This window comes from Balaenoptera acutorostrata, chromosome 3 (genome assembly GCF_949987535.1).
Source record: "Balaenoptera acutorostrata chromosome 3, mBalAcu1.1, whole genome shotgun sequence".
Lineage (NCBI taxonomy): Eukaryota > Metazoa > Chordata > Mammalia > Artiodactyla > Balaenopteridae > Balaenoptera > Balaenoptera acutorostrata.
In genome coordinates, this window is record NC_080066.1 from 26,047,693 (window position 1) to 26,060,583 (window position 12,891).

Genomic DNA, 12,891 nt, shown 5'->3' on the forward strand with positions numbered 1-12,891 from the left:
GACCAGGGCTCGAACCCGTGTCCCCTGCATTGGCAGGCAGATTCTCAACCACTGCGCCACCAGGGAAGCCCCTATATCTCCTTTTTTAGAAAACCTCTTTTGAACAGATATGGTCGTACATAGAGGCTAACTAAAATGGTTGGAGTGGAAAGACACCGCCTGGATGCAGTGGGGTATGTCTGTTTGGATTAGTCTCTGATAACTTCAGAGCACCTCTCAGATTCTAGAGCATTCACCTGTGCCAGCCTACAGCATGCATGGACTTTATTTTTCCCCGTTTTGCTGAAAATCCACAATCAACTAAGATTCAGATGAACATAAAAGACATAGGAACAAAGTCCAGCTTGCAGGTTACCCTGTCCCTTGGTCCACAGCTCTGGTCTCACTCTCTCCCCATTCTCCCAGCTGACGTGGGCTTAGCTAGCTCAATTTAATCATTTAACATTAGATTGAAACAAAAATCGCTTAGTAAGAAAGGTCTGCAAGTAAAGAAAAACACGTACTCCAAAAGCAAAGAAGAATGGACCATCTGCTCCATGAGTGTGGATCCCATATTTTCTCAAAAATACCTTCCTGACCTTATACGCATGCACGTGGGGAGGGAAGATCAATAAAACATTTACACACATAACTTTTCCTTCTCAGAGCTTCCATCGACTCTATTCACACCTCCTTTGTTGCCTACATTAGTTACAATATAAATTCTCCCATAGCAAATACCCAAAATAACAGAGGCATAAACACAAGTGTATTTCTCTCCCAGGTAAGAGCCTGGGCAAAGCCAACCTAGGGTGGGTTAGGACAGTTGGGGACAGACAGACCCCCGGTGTCAGTGGTCCAGGCCCTAAGACTGCTCACCAGCCTGTAAAGGGAGTTGCACCCCCGTTTTAGGAAGGCAGGTGTAGGGCCTTCCCTGGTTGCGCAGTGGTTAAGAATCCACCCGTCAATGCAAGGGACATGGGTTCAAGCCCTGATCCGGGAAGATCCCACATGCCGCGGAGCAACTAAGCCTGTGCGCCACAACTACTGAGCCTGCACGCTAGAGCCCACGAGCCACAACTACTAAAGCCTGTGCGCCTAGAGCCCGTGCTCCGCAACAAGAGAAGCCACCGCAGTGAGAAGCACGCACACCGCAACGAAGAGTGGCCCCTGCTCACCGCAACTAGAGAAAGCCCGCGCGCAGCAACGAAGACCCAACGCAGGCAAAAATAAATAAATAAAAATAAATAAATGTTTTTAAAAACCTTTAAAATTTTTTTAATTTTTTTTTTTTAATTAAAAACAAAGGAAGGCAGGGGTATCATTTCCATTCCCGTCCCGCTGGCCACAGCTTAGCCGTGATAGCGGGCAGAGAATCAAAGCTGGGGGCCAGATGGCGTCTCTGCCTCCTGCCATTTTCAGAGCTGCCTTGATGAGGGCTGTTTGTGTGCAGTCACCTGTCCCCCCACCCTGCATGCACACACACACTCACTCCCTAACCCCAGTTTTTAAAGTCCCGAGGAGCAGAGCACAGCCCACTCATTCACAGATGCGTGACGTTGTACAGACACAAGAGGCCACCTGTGCAAACGGTATGGGGGGAGAGGCAGGCTCTGTCCCGCATGGAGCGGGCACGGGTCCTTGTGCCAGTTACTTCCCCTCTCTGCGCTCGGTCTCCTGGTGGAAGGTGTGGCAGTGGCACTGCCTTCCGTGTTCACCGTGAGGATTCAGTGGGGTCGTGCTTGAGGTGACCGGCACATGTAAGCACATGCATGTCAGCTGCGGGCATCTTCCCAGGTAACAGCAGCAGGATAAAGAGTCAGGGCTGACGCCCTATGGAGGCATCATTTGTATTTCGTGTCCCGAATTTTCTTTCTCCTTCCTTCCTTGGGGACATCTCCCCACTTGGCCCTCAGGTGCCTCCATTTTTTTTTTAATCATTCTTTTATCTTTAATTAATTAATTTACTTATTTATTGATTTGGTTGCACCAGGTCTTAGTTGCGGCAAGCAGGCTCCTCAGTTGCGGCTCACCAGCTCCTTAGTTGCAGCTCACGGGCTCCTTAGTTGTGGCTTGGCAGCTCGTTAGTTGTGGCTTGCGGGCTGCTTAGTTGCGGCATGCTAACTCTTAGTTGCAGCATGCGTGTGGGATCTAGTTCCCTGACCAGGGAGCGTACCCGGGCCCCCTGCATTGGGAGCGTGGAGTCTTAACCACTGTACCACCAGGGAAGTCCCCCTCCATTTTCTTTACTGAAAAGAAAATTTCATCTCAAAATCTTTATCTATGCTAAGATGTTAATAGATGAATGAAAAACTCAAATTTTACCAGTCCCTGAGTAATCTGCATTTTACCAGGGATCAAATTATTAAACTGAACGAATGAAGCTCTCAAGCTGAAATGCATGCACCATTCAAAATGTAAAGAGGGATTTAAAAAATGTGTTCCATCTGGGCCTTTCCTCCTATCTTCCTACTTGAGACGTTTTCCATCCCTTTCATGACTACGTCTTGTTAACATTGTCTCCTTTCAGCATCCCAGGTGGGTCCACTTTTCTCCAGGTCCCCTGCTACCCACCCAAGTTACAACCAGGATCCTCTTGTTCCAGTTACTATGGCTGCGCGACATCTTAGTCCAGAGTCTAACGGTGCGAAGCAACGTTTCCTGCGCTCATGGATGCTGTGGGTCAGGGATTCAGACCAGGCACGGAGGGTGGCTCGTCGGGTGTCCATGTGGCTGGTTGGCGGCCACAGGTCTTCGCAGGGGCTTCCCCCGGAGGCCTCTCCCTATGGGCTGGTGTGAGCTTCTTCACAGAGTGAGACTGGGGTCCCAGGGGTGAGCATGCAGCGAGGGGAGGGCAGGGTGGGCAGAATCCACACTGCCTTTCCCTACCTGCCTGGGAAAGTCACTCAGCATCACCTCCCCACCTGCCATCCGTCAAGGCCAGCTGGGAAAATCTCACCCAGGAACCAAGGGCGACAGCCTCCACTTCTTGGGGGGAGTGGACAAGTTCCAGAACAGGTGGGACAGCAAGTGAGCCCCTTTCCACGCTGCCTCCCCCATGTCTCTCTCGCCTGAATTCCTATAATGACCTCTGACTGGTCTTGCTTCTTCCACTTTGGTGCTTCCCTTTGTGTAATTCTCACAAGCAGCCCGAAAAGCTTATAATAGGTTATATCATGCTCCCACTACCCGCCGCCAACTCACCATCTTCATTTGGGGTGGAGCTCGGTCCCACGCCACCCACCGCGTAGAAACCTCTCTCTGGGTCCCACTTCCATGTTGACGGCCTGCCTTCAGTTCCCCAAACTGACCAGATTTTCTTACCCCTCAGTGTCTTCTGGAAATTTCTCTTGACTTGTCGTGTGGGTTCCTCCTGTTCATCCTGGCCCCTGAGCGCCACCCCCCAGAGAAGCCGTGCCGGACCCCAGCCTCAGAGCAGCCCTTCTGCAGCACTTTGTCCCATCCCTTCACGCAGCTGTTCATAACTGCCCGGATAATGCCGTGCTTTCCTATGAAACGAAAACCCACAAGATCAGCATCCACATCTGCTTTGCGGTTGGCATAGTGTGGAATGAATGAATTCCACAGTGAGGAGCTGTGGGGAAAGGACCAGCCTCTACCCTCACGAGTCTGATGTCTGAGAGAGGAGCAAGGCTTGTTCCGTGACTACGTGACAGGCACAGTGTGCTGGGGGCCAGGAGAGGAGACAGCTTCGCAGAAGACGTGTTATCTGGGCTGGACCTCGAAGGATGGAAGTGATTTTGATTTGTGGGCTTTCTGAGCAGAGTCCACAGCAACGATATGATGTCGTGAGGTTGGGGCTGCCAGAGAAGATGCAGTTACATCTGAATTTCAGGTAAACCACGGGTACTGTTTAGTATAAATATGTCCCAGATATTTCTCAGGATATAATTACACTAACAAAGTATTCGTGGTCTATCTGAAATTTAGGTTTAAGTGGGTGTCCCGGGTTTTCACTTGCCAGGTCTGCTGACCCTAAGTGAGACTCCAGTTCACAGAGCATCCTTGCCTCTGCTGGGCAGTTTCTGCTGAGCAGTGGCCCCTTTGTTTCCCGTCTCACAAACCAGGGACAGAGACAGCGTGAAAAGTCATGTGACTCCCCTGTGGGCATCTCAGCCCCTCGAGATGCCATGTTCAGGTGCCTCCGAGCTCACCCGTGCCGAGTCAGAGCAGGTGTGTAGGATGAACGCCAGGAACCAGGCTTGGGCAGCAGAGAACTCTCCCCGCCTTTCACTGTCTGGGAGACTGCACCAAGGTTCTCATCTGTACAAAGGCCACAACACCCACTTGGCAGAATCGCCAGAGTACAAGGCCTGGCACATTGAAGGGGCCGAGTGAAGAGTTGGCACTGTGGCATTGTTATTTTGTTTGTAACCAGTTGTTAAAAGCATCTGCATGGCTTACTGTGTGGTGTCGGTTTCCCCGATAGCAACAGGGAACAGTATTGTCAAAATTTTTCAGATCTTAGAGTTTTAAGTCTAAGAACCCATCCAGGGACTTCCCTGGCGGTCCAGTGGTTAAGATTTCGCCTTCCAGTGCAGGGGGTGTGGGTTCGATCCCTGGTCGGGGAGCTAAGATCCCACATGCCTCACAGCCAAAAAACCAAAACATAAAAAAACAGAAGCAATATTGTAACAAATTCAATAAAGACATTAAAAACGGTCCAGGGCTTCCCTGGTGGCGCAGTGGTTGAGAATCCGCCTGCCAATGCAGGGGACACGGGTTTGAACCCTGGTCTGGGAAGATCCCACATGCCGCGGAGCGACTGGGCCCGTGAGCCACAACTACTGAGCCTGCGCGTCTGGAGCCTGTGCTCCGCAACAAGAGAGGCCGCGACAGTGAGAGGCCCGCGCACCGCGATGAAGAGTGGCCCCCGCTTGCCGCAACTAGAGGAAGCCCTCGCACAGAAACGAAGACCCAACACAGCCAAAAATAAATAAATAAATTAATTAAGAATGCAAATGACCCAAGGATCAAGTGTTTCAATTAAAAAAAAAAAAAACAGCTGTGAGTTCCCTATAAAAAAACAAAACAAAAAAACGGTCCACATCATAAAAAAAAGAAAGAACCCATCCAGTCCAGTGGAGGCTCAACAAAGTTCAATAACTTGTCTGCCCTACAGCCGAGTGTCTGAAAACCCAGCTGGCGCCCTGCCCTCTTAGTCACGGGTGTGACGCTCCCCGAACGTCCAGTCACCCAGGCATTTCTTCATGAAGGCATCAGGCTGCATCACTACCTCTTTCCAATAGTTGGGAGATTTTCTCTCTTTTAAATATCAGTGAGAGGGAACTTCCCTGGTGGCGCAGTGGTTAAGAATCTTCCTGCCAACGCAGGGGACACGGGTTCAATCCCTAGTCCGGGAAGATCCCACATGCCATGGAGCAACAAAGCCTGTGTACCACAACTACTGAAGACCGCGTGCCTAGAGCCCGTGCTCCACAAAAAGAAAAGCCACCGCAATGAGAAGCCCGCCCACCGCAACGAAGAGTAGCCCCGGCTCACCGCAACTAGAGAAAGCCCGTGCGCAGCAACGAAGACCCAACGCAGCCAAAAAAAATACATAAATATCAGTGAGAATTGTGCCGAGGCAGGAATTTCAGTTTCCCACTCCATTTGCCTGAACATAATCCAGAAATTGTCTGACCTTTTCTCACTGGCCTCAGCACCGAGCTTGACTTCTCGGTGGGGTGCATTTCCTGCCCCCCCCCCCACACACGTCTTACTCATTTTTTTCAGCACGTAGGACACCCCCCCATGATAATAACCAAACACTTTTACTATTCAGGTGTCCGAAATAGTAAGTGGATCGAAAGTGGGTTGCTAATGACAGCAGACAAACAGCCCGACCAAGTTTCCCCTGCTTTGCCTTTTGGTTTTCATCTCAGTTTCATTTTGCCAAGTCAAAGGAGCTCACAGGAGAAGCCGGGCTGCCAGGCCCGACAGCAGGGCCTGAGATCGTGTATCTGGGGCTCTTCTATAGTCAGTATCTGCATTGCTTGGGTTAATTGATCTTCACCATATTTTTCCAAATGTCAGGGAAGAATGGGACCAGGGAGAGAGGAGCAACTGATTGTGACATGAGTTTCTCAGACTTCCCAGCTTTGTGACCCATTGCAACAGCTCGGCTGGTTTACCGTGGGGACCTTGCCCACCTGCCAGTGTCCAGAAATGGAACAGGGGTCCCCAGACCTCAGGGATAAACAATAATCTTCCCTTTTCTCTTAATCCAAAGGTGGGGTGGTGCACTCTGTAGGCAAGTAGCGTCCTTCAAAACGATTAACCCACGAGGAAGTGGGGGGAAGGGGCAGGGACAGGGAAGAACCAAAAAAAAAAAAACCCACAAAACATCTTGAACCAGTTCTGCTTTACAAGTGGTTTTCAAGCGATTAACAAGATTCTATTCTCTAGATATTTTCACCGGGCAAATCACAAGACAGATCACCCCCCTGGCAGATTGGCGAGTAAATACATCCAAGGCTATGTTATAAACGAAATACCCAGTTCTACAGGAAGGCTCGAAAAATACCTCTGAGTAGCATAAGAGGAAGTTATGATGAGGTTGTGATTTAGAGTGGAAAGATTTGAGAGGGGGCTCCCTGAGAAAGAAGCCATCATTACCTTCTGTTCGCTCTGTCTCCCAGGAGGGAAGAAGAGGTTTCCTGAAGGAAGTAGCACCTTTGGGTCGACCCACGTGGGAGATGAGGTGTCAGGGGCCACTGACCCAACTCCCAGGCTCAGAATTGCCAGATTCCTGGACCAACCAAAGACTCACAGTTGACTCTTCTTTAAAAAAAAAAAAAAGAGAGAGAGAGAGAGAGAGAGATCTCACGTGATGACTGTCGATAAGACCAATTCCTCTAGTTTATCCCCTCTGAGGTGGTCACCATCCTTCCTGACGGCCAAGTCCAGCTAGACAGCACACACAGCTTCCCCTCAGATAAACAGGAAAGAGAGAGGAGAGGGAGAAAGCAGGTTATGGAAGGAAATTATTATTTACGCAGATGAAAATAGCTGGGTGATTCCACATTTTCATTGCAGGAGGAAGGAGTTGCCATTTGATAGAATAGCTGCTCTTCCTATCAGAGAGCCTGGTGACTTGTGAAAAGCTAAATACAGTGCTGGTTTAGAATTGGGTCTGTGCCAGGCTCAGTGTGAGCACGAGTTTTAAGAATTAGATTTTTTTCAAATGCCATTACCAAAGACAGAAAAGGTGTAGATAAAATGGGTGATTTATTCAACAAGGACCTGCTGTATAGCACAGGGAACTCTAAATATTCTGTAATTACCTATATGGGAAAAGAATCTGAAAAAGAATGGATAGATGTATATGTATAACTGAATCACTTAGCTGTACACCTGAAACTAACACAACATTGTAAATCAAGTATACTCCAATATAAAATAAAAACTAAATTTTAAAAAAAGACTAAAAAAATAAAATGGGTGATTTAAAATTTTTTATTGCTAACTATACAAAATTAATACATGATCAAGTGCAGGAAAACATAAAAGGGCAGAAAAGCCTTAAGATTTTAAATGTTTATTAAAATAAAAGTGTAAGCATGCAAATAACACAAACAATATAGAACTATGAACACAGAAAGTGAAAGTTCCCTGTTATCCTTTCCAGAACCAACTGGAGGTAACAGCTTAGTGGGCAGTTTTCCAGATTTTTATCTATATGTATGTAATCAAATACATACATTTGCAGGGGAGGGTACTACAAAAACCATGATCATAATTTAATACTTTCTTTGGGGGGTTCACTTTCTTTTTTTCTCATAACTATATCTTGGACATCCTTCCATACTAGTACTTTATAGGCACACCTTATACTTCTCAACTGCTACATAGGGTTCTATTGAGTGGGTATAATTGCAGGTGCACATTGTAACCCAAATTTTATCTAATAGCATTATAGTCAAACCAAAAGGCAATTTTAGGGGATTCAATGTAATCATACTCTCATTACACAAATACAGTGTTTCTACTTTTTCATATTTTCTTCCTGCCCTTGTCCATCTGCACGCACGTTCTCATCACTCGTTCGTTTAACCGCGAGCCTCTCACGGAATCCCTGCTCCCGAGGGCTGCTAGGTGCTGCCAGGTCCTAGGGACTGGGCATGGCTGGTTTTGTGAGGGAATTGACAAAACAAGCAAATTATGAAGCCAAAGTGTCATTTTTAAGACCCTCCAGTTGCTCTGTAATTTAAAGTTAAATGTAAACAGGCCTTTTGTACAAATGTTACATACCTTCCTGAAAAAGCAAAAGACTCTCATTTCTGTCAGATGCTTTTATCAAAGGCAGAATTCCCTTTCCCTGTCCTGGGTCTGTTTAGTCACAGTGCGTGGGAATCCCGGGGATGGGGTGGGAGGGCAGTGCTAGGGTTTGGTGTCTGTTTGTTCGTGACAGCATTTAGCAAGCTGGTAACTTTACCTCACTGTTCTCTCAGTTCCTCTGGGGCCTGACAGGAAGTGGACTGTTTTTTCCGCAGATCCTCCGGGCCACTGCTACCCTACAAGAAGTGTCAAGTGTAGAATCTGCAGACACATCACCTATTCAAACATAAAGATAGACTCGGGGACTTGGATTATTATGAGAACAGAGATGCTAAACTCCTAGTAGGTAATAAGTATTTTATTCTTTTGTGAGAAAATATGTCATATTAAGAAATTAAATTGTTGGGGCTTCCCTGGTGGCGCAGTGGTTGAGAATCTGCCTGCCAATGCAGGGCACACGGGTTCGAGCCCTGGTCTGGGAAGATCCCACATGCCGTGGAGCAACTAAGCCCGTGAGCCACAACTACTGAGCCTGCGCGTCTGGAGCCTGTGCTCCGCAACGGGAGAGGCCGCGACAGTGAGAAGGCCCGCGCACCGCGATGAAGAGTGGCCCCCGCTCGCCGCAACTAGAGAAAGCCCTCGCGCAGAAACGAAGACCCAACACAGTCAAAAATAAATAAATAAATTAATAAATTTATAAAAAAAAAAAAAAAGAAATTAAATTGTTTATTTAGCAAACTCAACAATGGATATTTAATACTATTAGTATTTATTAAAATGCTTATGAGGCATTGAAAAATATTGTATATCAGACTTGCTAAAAATTGAAATTCAAGTAATTAAGTTTATTATGCGTAAAGAGGAATTGTGGAAAGGGGCACAGTGCCTTCTGGAAACTTTCTTTTAAAAACAGCTTTATATAATTCACACACCATACAACTTACCCACTTAAAGTGTGGTTTTTAGTGTATTCGCAGGTACTTACAGCTCTCACCGATTTTAGAACACCCTCATTGCTCAAAAAGAAACCCCATGCCTTTTAGCCATCATGCCCCTCCTCCCCACTACCACCGCCAGCCCCTGCAACTGCTAATTTACATTCTACCTCTATGGATTTGCCATTTCTGGACATTTCATATCAACGGAATCATACGTCAAGTGGTCTTTTGTGACTGCTTCTTTTTTTTTTAAGTGCTAAGTTAATTAATTAATTAATTTATTATTTATTTTTGGCTGTGTTGGGTCTTCGTTTCTGCACGAGGGCTTTCTCTAGTTGCGGCGAGCGGGGGCCACTCTTCATCGCGGTGCACGGGCCTCTCACTATCGCGGCCTCTCTTGTTGCGGAGCACAGGCTCCAGACGCACAGGCTCAGTAGTTGTGGCTCACGGGCCCAGTTGCTCCGCGGCATGTGGGATCTTCCCGGACCAGGGCTCGAACCCGTGTCCCCTGCATTGGCAGGCAGATTCTCAACCACTGCCCCACCAGGGAAGCCCTGTGACTGCTTCTTTCATTGGCTCAATGTTCCCAAGGTTCATCCAGGTTGGAGCATGTATCAGCATTTCATTCCTTTTTATGACCAAATAATATTCCATTGTGTAGATAGACCACACTTTGTTTATCCGTTCATCAGCTGATGGACATTTGGGTTGTTTTCACCTTTTGGCCGTTAACGATTAATGCTGCTATGAACATTCTTTCATAAGTTTGTGTGGACATTTGTCTTTGTTTCTCTTGGATGTATACCTAAGAGTGCTGGGTCCTATGACAGCTCTGTGTGTAAGTAGGTCCAGTGTATAAGTTCACTTGTTTGAGGAGCTGTCAGACTGTGTGACAAAGTGTCTGCTACATTTCGAATTCCCCCCAGCAGTGTGTGAGGGTTCCGATTTCACCACATCCCCAGTAGCACCTGTTATTGTCCGTCTTTTCAACTCTGGCCATCCTGTCGGATGTGAAGTGGTTTTGATTTGCATTTCCCTGATGACTAATGACATTGAACATTTTCATGTGCTTGTTGGCCGTGTGTACATCTTAGCTGGAGAAATATCTGTTCAAGTCCTTTGCCCATTTTTTAATTGGCTTGTCTTTTTTTTCAGTTGAAGCGTAATTGAGGTGTACAACATAGTGATTCGATGTTTTTATACATAACAAAATGATCACCAGTTGGCCTGTCTTTTTATAATGAAATGTAAATAAACCTTCTGGAAACTTTTATTTCTTCCTCTCTTTCTCCTTTTTCCCACTAAAAGAGCACTGGACAATATGATTACTTAAATGCAGTCCCTGAGCACAGGATGTCAAGGTCTAGTGGAGGGGATAACACAAGAGGGGTGGGGGTCTGGGGGCTTCCTAGGAGGCAGAGCACTTGGAGTTGAGAAGAGCATCCCAGCTTGCCTGTGGCGTTAGGTGAGTCTTACTCTTGATTCTGTTTCCAGCATATATTTAAATTAAGAGGATGGTGAAGAAAGTGCCTCAGTGCACCTGTGCTCACTCAGAGTCACCTGTTTGTGAATTTAAAGAGCAAATACTGCTATTGAGCCTTTTGCGAAATAAAGCTGTTAAATAGCAGCTTCTGGTATACGTAGAAGAGGCTGTCACATAATTTGGGGAATATAGAAAGACCTCCTCCCCATATAAAATATATGTCCAAATACCTCCCATCTCTCTGCAAATATACTGCTGCTACCACAAAAATCTCATTTTTACTCTGTTGAGACATTATGTCATCAGGGAGGGATAATTTCTCCAATAACTGGTTTACTAGTAGAGGTCAGTTTATTAACATTAAATTTAGAGCTTGAATCCTATCCTGCCACTAACCAGCTGTTTACCTTGGCCAAATCCCAATCTCTCTGAGTCTGTTTCCTTATCAGTACAGTGGACTTAGCAATACAGTACCTGCTTTCTGTGCTAATGACGAGGGTTAAATGAACTGGCTAATGATAAGTACTAGCTAGTTCCTGTCCAAAGCAGAACTGCAAAGCAGTGGTCTGAATTTATGTCAGAGACCTTGAAAGAACAGTACAATGGAACAGACGGGTGGAAGGGGATTCTGAAGAAGAGAAGGAGGGGTCTGATGGGTGTCAGAAAGGGGGCCTTAAATGGGGAGGAAGTGCCCAAAATAAGGGGAAATGGAGGGGGCATGCCAATGCCTTACCTTTTCCCAAGCCAACTGCAGAGTGAAACCTTCAGGGAACATGCGTGCATTAACTCCAGAGCCACACCCGCCAACAGGTTCTGTCTGATTCCATCGTCTGATTCCAGGAAGCGGTCCCTAGCCTCCCAAGTCCCCACCCTCCACAGCGCACAGCCCAGACCTGAGTGGACTCCATTGCCCGGGGCCCCTCAGACATGAAATGAGGTGCTCTGTGCAATGGAAAGAAACCTTCCTGCCTCTCAGGGTGGCAATTCACCCACAGAGGAAAATGTACTTTGTAGCTGCTTCATCCACACAAGGGCCGCTTTATCCTGCCCAGGATGCTGTGCAGCCGCAGCAATGGGGCAGGGGACGCACAGTCCTTGGAGAACAGCCCTTCCTCCCGTCTCTGAACAAGCAAGCTCTAAACAAGCTCCAGCAAGCACAGCCAGGCTCGGGGCTGACCCTGCAGTGAAGGCCCATCTCCCTGGTGAGAAGCACCAGCCCCCTTGTAAATCAGAAGAAAACGGAACCGTGGGTCCCTGCACACAGCTGCGCTTGCCTCCGTTACTCAAAGCATCTCCCCAGAGGAAATCTGTGCCCAGAACGGCTCTCCTGACCTCACCATGCACTTAGTCACCCCTCCTTCTCTGGCCTGACTTCTCATATGCTTTGTATAACTTACGTACAACTTCATGGGCACTTTCGTTTTTCATTGAGTGAAATTCACATCACATAATATTAAGCATTTTAAACTGAGTGATTCAATGGCATTTAGTACAATCACAGTATTGTGTAACCACCACCTCTGTCTAGTTCCAAAACATGTTCATCACCCCAGAATAAGCCCCAGTAAGCAGGGGCTTACTCTTCGATCCACCCCCCTCCCCGCCCCCTGCAACCACTAGTCTGTTCCTTGTTTCTGTGGATTTGCTTGTGCTGGATATTTCATAAAAATGGAATCATACAACACCCTTGTGACCCTGACCTTTCGTGTAGCACTGTTTTCACTTAGCACAAAGTTTCATTGCATGTATCAGTGCTTCATTCCTTTTTATGGATGAAGCTTCCGTGGCGTGTATAGACCACAACTTGTTTTACGTTCATCCACTGATGGACGTCTGGGTTTCCTTTTGGCTCTTGTGAATTGTACTGCTGTGAACACTGGTGTGCAAATATATGTTTGAGTGCCTGCTTACAGTTATTTTGGGTGTATACCTAGGAGCAGAGTTGCTGGGTCAGAGGGTAATTCTGTTTAACTTTTTGAGGAACCGCCAAGCTGTTTTCCACAGTGGCTGCACCATCTTACATTCCTACCAGCAGTGTATGAGGGCTCCGGTTTCTCCACACACCCTTTGTCTTACTTTTCAACGCAGCCGCCACCCTAATGGGTGTGGCCTGATATCTCATGATTTTGATTTGCATCGCCCTCAGGACTAGTGATGCTGAGCATCTTTTCATGCGCTTGTTGGCCACGG